The sequence below is a fragment of the Trachurus japonicus genome, chromosome 18 (assembly GCF_045865225.1).
Source record: "Trachurus japonicus isolate A0001 chromosome 18, Traja_1.0".
In the NCBI taxonomy this organism is placed as follows: domain Eukaryota; kingdom Metazoa; phylum Chordata; class Actinopteri; order Carangiformes; family Carangidae; genus Trachurus; species Trachurus japonicus.
In genome coordinates, this window is record NC_140924.1 from 6779906 (window position 1) to 6790274 (window position 10369).

Here is a 10369-nt window from a genome sequence, read left to right on the forward strand (position 1 = left end):
TGTTCACTGCAAAAACTCAAAATCTTTCCAAGAATATTTGTCTTATTTCTTGTCACAATGTCTCATTTCTAGTCAAAACTAATCTCTTTCCACTTAAAATAAGACTCATCACCTAAAAATCTACTTGTTTTCAGATAATTTTCACTTGTTTCAAAATAATTTTCAATTGAAATAAGTAGAAAAATCTGCCAGTGAAAGCAAGTTTTCTGTGCTTGTAATAAGAAACTTGCTCCACTATCAGATTTTTCTACTTATCTCAAGTGAATGCTTGAAAGAAGTAAAATGTGGCTACTTTTTAATGTGATGAGTCTTATTTTAAGTAGAATTAGATTTGTTTTGACTAGAAATAAGACAAATCGTCTTGGTAAGATTTTGAGTTTTTGCAGTGTTCATCGGTAGACGTCTGACTGACCCGTCTGTCTCTTTGTCTGTCCTCAAGGTTTTTGTTTTGTTACTGTGGTGAACATCTGTAGAACATCTGTACCCTCCAACATGAAGACTCTGGCTCTGTCTGTGCTGGTCTTGGCCCTGGTGGCTCTGACTCAATCTGCTGCTGGTGAGTATTTCTGACGTTTTCTACGGTTGTTGTGTTTCTGTCCGGCTCAGATTCAAACACAGCGGTTGTTGTTCTCTGTCTCTGTCCAGGTGCTGCTGATGAGAAGGCTGCCAAGGTCGACAAGTGTGAGTACCGCTACATGTTATATAGATACTGTTTTCACTTTTCTGTTGGTCAGTTGTTCAGTAAGAGACTTATTGATGAACACTGCAAAAACACAAAATCTTTGCAAGAATATTTGTCTTATTTCTTGTCAAAATGTTTCATTTCTAGTCAAAACTAATCTCTTTCCACTTAAAATAAGACTCATCACCTAAAAATTAACTTGTTTTAGATCATTTTCACGTGTTTCAAACACATTTTCACTTGAAATAAGTAGAAAAATCTGCCATTGAAAGCAGGTTTTTTGTGCTCGTAATAAGGATGAAAAATTTGCTCCACTGTCAGATTTTTCTACTTATTTCAAGTGAAAATCTGCTTGAAAGAAGTAAAAAGTGTCTAAAAACAAGCTACTTTTTAATGTGATGAGTCTTATTTTAAGTAGAATGAGATTTGTTTTGACTAGAAATGAAATTTTGACTAGAAATAAGACAAATATTCTTGGTAAGATTTTGAGTTTTTGCAGTGAACTTGATGACGAAGGTCAATGGACAAAGGTCGTATCGACCTTACAAGTCACGGTTTCGTCCTTCTTCACATTTGGTACAAATGTCCACTTGCACTTCAAAGACAAACTGGAGACTTCACACAATTTTTTGTATTGTATTGTATTTTATTAGCACATAAAAGATATATAAAACAGCATATTAAAAAGTGGAACAACAACAAGAACAACAAAAAAAACAAACATACAAAGTATACAGTAGATAAAGCAAATGTGCCGGAGAAACCAAAAAAACCCCTAAGGGCTTGTCAAGTGGTCCTCCTAAAGACAAACATTCAACATGAACGTAATTTACAGAATGAAAAAAACAACATAAAACAAAAAAGAATGGACATTAATGTTTGATATTTCATCTGGTTGTGGATAAACAGATGTGGACTCTGTCGCTGAGCCTCTGGCAGCAGCCGTGGCGCTGGCAGCCGCCGGTAATTGAACATTTTCACTACTGCATTATATTTGTAAAGGTGCAGAGACACTTCCTTTACTCTTCTCACTCTCTCCTGTGTTTGTCATTGTCTCTTTAATTGTCCAATAAATCTTGCAGATGACGCAAAAGCAGAGAAATATTACAAGGCCAAGGACGACAGTGCCCTCGCTAAGTGTGCAGTGTGTTAAACAGCAAACCAAACATCATGGTGGACGTCTGGATGAAAAGCAGAGTGATCCATCTCACCTTTGTGTTTCCTCTCTATGGCTGTGAAGCTTTTAGCACCGTTTGATTCTGTAGAGTCAATCGTTTCTTTCTGTCTTGTGTGAAAAATAAATACGTTGAAGCATTGAAACAAGTTGTTAGTTTCTCACTCTTTTACTTCCACACAAAAAATGCTATCAGGTTTTTATGTAGGGTGAATTCAGGTATATTGGGACAATTTTTGTAAATTCATTTTCTGAGCCATTTTTTGTCATCAAGATTAATAAATAACCCAACAAATGAGATATGTCTGGATTCCTCTAGGTGTCTGCGTTCTTTATGTGAAACAATTATGTGCTAAAATTCTTTTGTGAGAGCACAGCACTCTATTTTAAAGGTTTTGACACAAAACTATTTTTTTGCAACTTGTTTGGTAAATTGGGACAGTAGGTTTGGTAATTTGGGACACAGGCTTGTGCAATGGGATATTGCATGGAGCTGCAATTACATTAAAAAAGACATGAATAGATTGCTTATTTATGTATATTAGGCCTATAGCCTATTATTTTTATGTTGTGTATTGTTTATAATCTCGTGATTTGTAACCAAATCAACCAAATATACGAATTATTTCAACAAACAGCAGATTTAATAGCCTAAAACATATTGTGAGCAGACTATTGACCTCAGGAGAAGCAAGCATGTTTTTAAAAATAAATTTATTTTTATATTTTGTTAAATATAAATATATAAAATAAAGATAACTCATGACATAATAAGAGATAAAACAATCTGACCTATTTTTGAACGTCACTTCACATATTCGACATTAACTGCTGATTTGATATTCTGAAATGTACAAAGGTACTTGTTTTCCCTATATGTGTAAGAATTTCTCACTTTTAAGCATGTAAGATATGACTACACTATTGAAATATTTCAATATAAACCCAGAAACACTGTCCCAAATTACCTGAACATGCTGTCCCAAATTACCATACCACTATTGGTAATTTGGGACAGCAAGAAAATTCCAAATTAAGAAAATGTGAACATCCTCACAAACCAATGTTTGTTTATTTTTGTACACCAATGCATCACACATCTTAATATAACTTTCATACCTACAGTAAATTAGTCATACAAATGTAATAGCCTTATATTAAATTCCAACAAAAGCACATGCCGTTTTGCTGACCTCCTGATATTTGGGGTCAGCGTCCTGTTTGATGCTGACCCCACCCCCCTGTGTGATGTCACCCAAAATATTTAATGTGACTTTTAATGTAGACATCCAAAGGAATGTATCAGCACCTTTAACTTTGTCATAGCCCATTCAAGGCAAGTGGAAGCATTGTATTTCCTTATCTGTCCCAAATTACCTGATGTCCCAATATACCTGAATTCACCCTAAGGGATAATGCCTGACGAGGTGTCCATTATCAGAAATTAATGGACGACGCGAAGTCCATTAATCTCTGATAATCGGACACCTCGAAGGGCATTATCCCGCTTATACCATGGTCACTTACAAGATAAATGCATATTAAATCAATTACATACAATTTAATGTTGTTTTTACCGTTCAAATCATACGTCTTTCACAATAAGCGGCTGAGCGGACTATTTAATAACTCCCGTCGGCGACAAAAGAAAAAGAAAAAGAGGTACCCGCTGTGACCGCAGCGTGTTGCCATAGTGACTCTGCCAGCAGAGAGACTTACAGATTTTGAACTGTGAGTCTCTGAGGTTGCAACCTGATCTCACAGAAATGCGTGAAATGACCACGAACACCTAGTACCAGATTCCGTGCTCCTTTCACGTAATGTGTTATATTACGTGAAAGAAGCACGGAAACAGTCTCCACTGAAAGCCAATGAGTCCAAATTCCGTGAGATGGCCACGCAAACCGTGTCGTGGTGGATGCACGCATTTTCAGCTTCAAAGACAACACCCCCAGTGCGTCAACAGCCTGACGAACGGTCACTGTCCCTCCTCGTCACATGCTTAGGTGCCCGTTTTTTTTTTTTTTTTTTTTTTTACTTTTCCTTAAAGCTTTATTGAACCTGATGCTGCTGTGTCTGACGTAGTTTACAGCAAGGACGTCCTTTCGGTTATCTATTTATTTATTTATTTAGTGATCATGGTGTTTGGTGCAGAATAATCAATCAATAAATAAATAAATTAGGTCGGAAGCTACGTCAGACCGGGGGGGGGTGGATTCTACAGGTGAAGACCACTTCCGCGTTCAAAAAGCTGCTCTGTTTAATCAATATTCTGAAGAAAGATCTGATTATTAGCCATAACGCTGTAACCATCCAAGGAAGACTGTGTAACAATATTATGTGCTTCTGCTGAGTCCAAAAGCCCTGTGTAATATCAACTTTATTTTAAGAAAACACGTTTTGTTTCCAATGTCATATCACGGAGAAGCACTACATTACCCATAATCCTCATATTTATCAGCGACGTGTCTGATTGGTTGAGCTTGCTGTTACCAGCAAATGAAAAAATAAAACAAATTGAGCTTATATTATTTTCTTAGTAACTAAAAGGTCTTAACATCTTTTTTGTTTTCAACATTGAATAAAAAAAACGGTGCTATATTGTTAAAATTCAACAATAAAGTGCATACAAGTTGGCTTGACTTCTTTCTTTTTTTCTTTTTTTTCATAATTTTCACCAGCATCTTTCTGGTCCACATCACATCACATTTAATGTAATTTAATTCAATGAGTAACATTTTATTTTTTATCTGAAAAACATTATTATGAATTCAAGGGTCAGAGGTAACTGATTAGTGTTAAATTTAACCTTTTTGACCCTGTTTCCTTGAATAAATCACTAAGACTTTGATGCGGGAAGCTGAGATTTTGATTTGATTTTGTTCAGAGCACTAGGGACAAAGTTTCTGTAGAATTTCAGACCTGTCGGACGTCCAGAAGGGTCACAGCTGACCACCCAGGCTCGTTTCTCGGCCTTCAAAGCCTAGATTTAGAAGCCTTTTGTCTAATAACGTCTACATCCTTGGGGTTATAAGGCTGAAAGTTTCATGCATTTGTCCGGGGCCTAAGGCCATCCACCATGTGCAATTTCAAACCCGTGCGACCTTCACAAGTGTCAAAGGTCACTGATTTGTGACCTTTTTGACCCCGTTTCCTTGAATAAAACACCAAGACTTTGATGCGGGAAGCTGAGATTTTGATAGGTTGTCCAGAATGTCTAGTAGATTGTGTGTGCAAAGATTCAGAGCTCTGTGACATTCAGAAGGGTCACAAATAGCCAAAAAGCAATGCTGCTTTCTCTGACCTCTTATTAAAGGAGAAATGTTGCAATTCTTTAATAGCTTCCAGGTGCTTTGGCCTATCAGGCTGAATTTTTAGCTAAAGGAGCTGGTGTACGATCAGGAAGTAGGGGAGCTGTGCATAAAGCCAATTGGTAAGTGTCAAAGGTCACAGGGGTCAAACATCAAAGTGAATCCAGCCATTCCTGCTTTTTCTCAACAAAACATACACGCTTTAAGTTATCATCATGAAATATTAATAGGTTGTATATCAGAGAGTCCTCTATCAGAATATTTTGGTCCCGTTGCTCTAGGGGCCCCGGGGGCCACTTGGCTTTCCCATGCTCCCACAGAGTTGGGCCTCGGGGTGATGGATAAGGGCCTCACCATGAGTCCACAGACCAAGTTTCAAGTGATTTGGTCGGTTTCTATGGAAACGGCGGCCTCAAGGATACAGAGGAATGCGGCTGTTTGAAGCCCCGCCTCTCGAAAAGTAATGGCTCAATCAGGACCGAACACACATCTACGCGTTCGTCTTGGGCCCCCGAACCATATATTACGAAATCAGAACTGTACGACTTTTGGAAATGTGTTTTGTCTGTTTCGGCTTTTCTGACTCAGTGTCTGTCAGACTTATAGCGTGAGAGACCCTCTTAGTCAGAAAAGCCAAAATAGACAAAACACATTTCCAAAAGTCGTACAGTTCTGATTTCGTAATATATGGTTCGGGGGCCCAAGACGAACGCGTAGATGTGTGTTTGGTCCTGATTGAGCCATTACTTTTCGAGAGGCGGGGCTTCAAACAGCCGCATTCCTCTGTATCCTTGAGGCCGCCGTTTCCATAGAAACCGACCAAATCACTTGAAACTTGGCCTGTGGACTCATGGTGAGGCCCTTAACCATCACCCCGAGGCCCAACTCTGTGGGAGCATGGGAAAGCCAAGTGGCCCCCGGGGCCCCTAGAGCAACGGGACCAAAATATTCTGATAGAGGACTCTCTGATATACAACATATTTATATTTCATGATGATAACTTAAAGCGTGTATGTTTTGTTGAGAAAAAGCAGGAATGGCTGGATTCACTTTGATGTTTGACCCCTGTGACCTTTGACACTTACCAATTGGCTTTATGCACAGCTCCCCTACTTCCTGATCGTACACCAGCTCCTTTAGCTAAAAATTCAGCCTGATAGGCCAAAGCATCTGGAAGCTATTAAAGAATTGCAACATTTCTCCTTTAATAAGAGGTCAGAGAAAGCAGCATTGCTCTTTGGCTATTTGTGACCCTTCTGAATGTCACAGAGCTCTGAATCTTTTGCACACACAATCTACTAGACATTCTGGACCACATTTTAAAATCTCAGCTTCCCGCATCAAAGTCTTGGTGTTTTATTCAAGGAAACGGGGTCAAAAAGGTCACAAATCAGTGACCTTTGACACTTGTGAAGGTTGCACGGGTTTGAAATTGCACATGGTGGATGGCCTTAGGCCCCCGGACAAATACATGAAACTTTCAGCCTTATAACCCCAAGGATGTAGACGTTATTAGACAAAAGGCTTCTAAATCTAGGCTTTGAAGGCCGAGAAACGAGCCTGGACGGTCAGCTGTGACCCTTCTGGAGGTCCGACAGGTCTGAAATTCTACAGAAACTTTGTCCCTAGTGCTCTGAACAAAATCAAATCAAAATCTCAGCTTCCCGCATCAAAGTCTTAGTGATTTATTCAAGGAAACAGGGTCAAAAAGGTTAAATTTAACACTAATCAGTTACATCTGACCCTTGAATTCATAATAATGTTTTTCAGATAAAAAATAAAATGTCACTCATTGAATTAAATTACATTAAATGTGATGTGATGTGGACCAGAAAGATGCTGGTGAAAATTATGAAAAAAAAGAAAAAAAGAAAGAAGTCAAGCCAACTTGTATGCACTTTATTGTTGAATTTTAACAATATAGCACCGTTTTTTTATTCAATGTTGAAAACAAAAAAGATGTTAAGACCTTTTAGTTACTAAGAAAATAATATAAGCTCAATTTGTTTTATTTTTTCATTTGCTGGTAACAGCAAGCTCAACCAATCAGACACGTCGCTGATAAATATGAGGATTATGGGTAATGTAGTGCTTCTCCGTGATATGACATTGGAAACAAAACGTGTTTTCTTAAAATACAGTTGATATTACACAGGGCTTTTGGACTCAGCAGAAGCACATAATATTGTTACACAGTCTTCCTTGGATGGTTACAGCGTTATGGCTAATAATCAGATCTTTCTTCAGAATATTGATTAAACAGAGCAGCTTTTTGAACGCGGAAGTGGTCTTCACCTGTAGAATCCACCCCCCCCCCCCCTCCCCGGTCTGACGTAGCTTCCGACCTAATTTATTTATTTATTGATTGATTATTCTGCACCAAACACCATGATCACTAAATAAATAAATAAATAGATAACCGAAAGGACGTCCTTGCTGTAAACTACGTCAGACACAGCAGCATCAGGTTCAATAAAGCTTTAAGGAAAAGTAAAAAAAAACAAACAAAAAAACGGGCACCTAAGCATGTGACGAGGAGGGACAGTGACCGTTCGTCAGGCTGTTGACGCACTGGGGGTGTTGTCTTTGAAGCTGAAAATGCGTGCATCCACCACGACACGGTTTGCGTGGCCATCTCACGGAATTTGGACTCATTGGCTTTCAGTGGAGACTGTTTCCGTGCTTCTTTCACGTAATTTAACACATTACGTGAAAGGAGCACGGAATCTGGTACTAGGTGTTCGTGGTCATTTCACGCATTTCTGTGAGATCAGGTTGCTCTGAGTGCAGCCAGATCAGAGCAGATGAGGCTCCTGTTGGTAACTTGCTGGAATATCCATAATACTTAGTTTAAAATCACCAAGAAATACTCACACCTCACACAGAAGTCCTCTCATCTCTCACTTAGAGGTTTGAGTTTGAAATATTTAATACATTTTGTAAATCTTGCGTTTTTTAAGCTGCACTCTCTCCACTCCCGAGACCTTCCAGCTGTTGTTACAGTGAGGCCACATGATGGCGCTCTTGAATACCAATTCAACCTCTTTATTTCTAAAAGCTAATTCCCTCTTTGTCTCCTCAAAATAGAATTTTCTTTCTTTCTTTATTATTGTAATTAAACAACAAAAGTGAACAGCTTTTTAAAAAATTTGTGGAAACTCTTCCCTGTTACTTTCAACTTTCAACAAATGATTGTTGGTGTATTTGCTGAAGCCATTTTTGTTTTCATGTTTGGATGTTTTATTTTGGTATAGTAAGGTGGCGTGTGGTGCATGGAAATTGTTACGAAGAGGAAGAGCAAAACACTTGGCATGTGTACTGCTGCTAACCAAGTGGAAACATACAGTTTTTGACCGTCGTCGCATTGTGGCCAACATTTGTTTGTTTTTTTGTTTTGTACATACAAGTTTTTGGTCGAGTATAAGTGTGTGGAGAGCTCGGCGAAGACAATATTCCAAATATTCCAATATTCAACCAAACCTGAAGATTGTAATAAATGTTTTGTAACTGCATGAACGTCTGCTGAGCCTCTATCTCTCATTCAATGGACCCACCACACAAAGGACAACAATACCAGTATAGCAGCCCCTCAGTGGTTTATACTTAACACTTGAGGACATGGAATTAACATAAAAACTAAAATGTATTTAATGCAGATTATTTCAATAAGTGTAATGAGCCAATGTTTTTCCAGAGAAGACATCAAACTTGACTTTGACTTCCTGCCTAAACGCTCTGGGCGACACGTCCTTAGATAAAGAACAGGGACTAGAAACTAGAAATGAAATTTTGACTAGAAATAAGACAAATAGTCTTGGTAAGATTTTGAGTTTTTGCGGTGAACTTGATGACGAAGGTCAATGGACAAAGGTCATATTGACCTTACAAGTACAAATGTCCCCTTGGACTTCGAGGACAAACTGGAGACTTCACACAATTTGACACTAATGTTTGATATTTCATCTGGTTCTGGATAAACAGGGGTGGACTCTGTCGTTGAGTCTGTCGTGGCGCTGGCAGTCGGTAATTTTAATTTTTCACTTGTGCATTATACTTGTATGAAATGTTATTTGGTTCAGTAAATACAGAGTAAAGGTGCTCACTCTCTCCTGTGTTTGTCTTTGCCTCTTTAATTGTCCAATAAATCTTGCAGATGATGCAAAAGCAAAAAAATATTACAAGGCCAAGGACGACAGTGTCTACGTTAAGTGATGGTGTTAAGCAGCAAACCAAACATCATGGTGGACGTCTGGATGAGAAGCAGAGAGATTCATCTCACCTTCGTGTTTTCCTGTGAAGGCTGTGAAGCTTTTACCACCGTTTGATTCTGTAGAGTCAATTGTTTCTTTCTCTGTTGTGAAAAATAAAAAGTTGGAGCAATGAAACAAGTTTCTCACTCTTTTACTTCCACACAAAAAATACTATCAGGTTTTTATCAATGTATAATCTGCATGACATTCAACTATTTGTGATCATAAAGCCAACCATGCAAGTTTGGAGAAACTGAGCCTTAAAACCAGCCGTCAGGACTTCCTGTCACGTTGTGACAACTTTGTCACAACAAAGCAGTCACACCAAGCTCCGCCCACCACTTGGTTCCCTCTAGATCACTGGAATAAGAGAGTAACGACACACATTGGTCCAATGGAAGCGCCTCCTGATGGCGGAATATGGGAATTGCAAAAGCGCCCAAGAACTGACATTTCTGCATTGTTGGTGAATGAGCAAGTGCGGTATTTTCAATAATTTAAGGACATTTCTAGATCACCCACGTTAATAGCATCATTGAGGATCCTTTACAGATAAACATTAACACATAGGCGAGTAAAAAAAACCTAAAAAACCCAAACAGTTTATAATAAACAAATTATAAATGTAATTTGATATGACCAAGACACCTAAAAACAAAAACACGGACGTTTTCATCAATTTACTAGCAAGTGGGCAACACACAAACATTGGAGTGAATGCGTTTTCTGGGCGCTTTTGCAATACCCATATCCTGCCACTCGGGGTGCAAAATGCTTACCACGGGAGTCAATGGTGGTGTCCTTACTGGAGCGGCCCTGCTCCATCCGGCGGTCCTGCTCCACCTGGCGGCCCTGCTCCATCCGGCGGTCCTGCTCCATCCGGCGGTCCTGCTCCATCCAGAGGTCCTGCTCCATCCAGAGGTCCTGCTCCATCCAGAGTTCCTGCTCCATC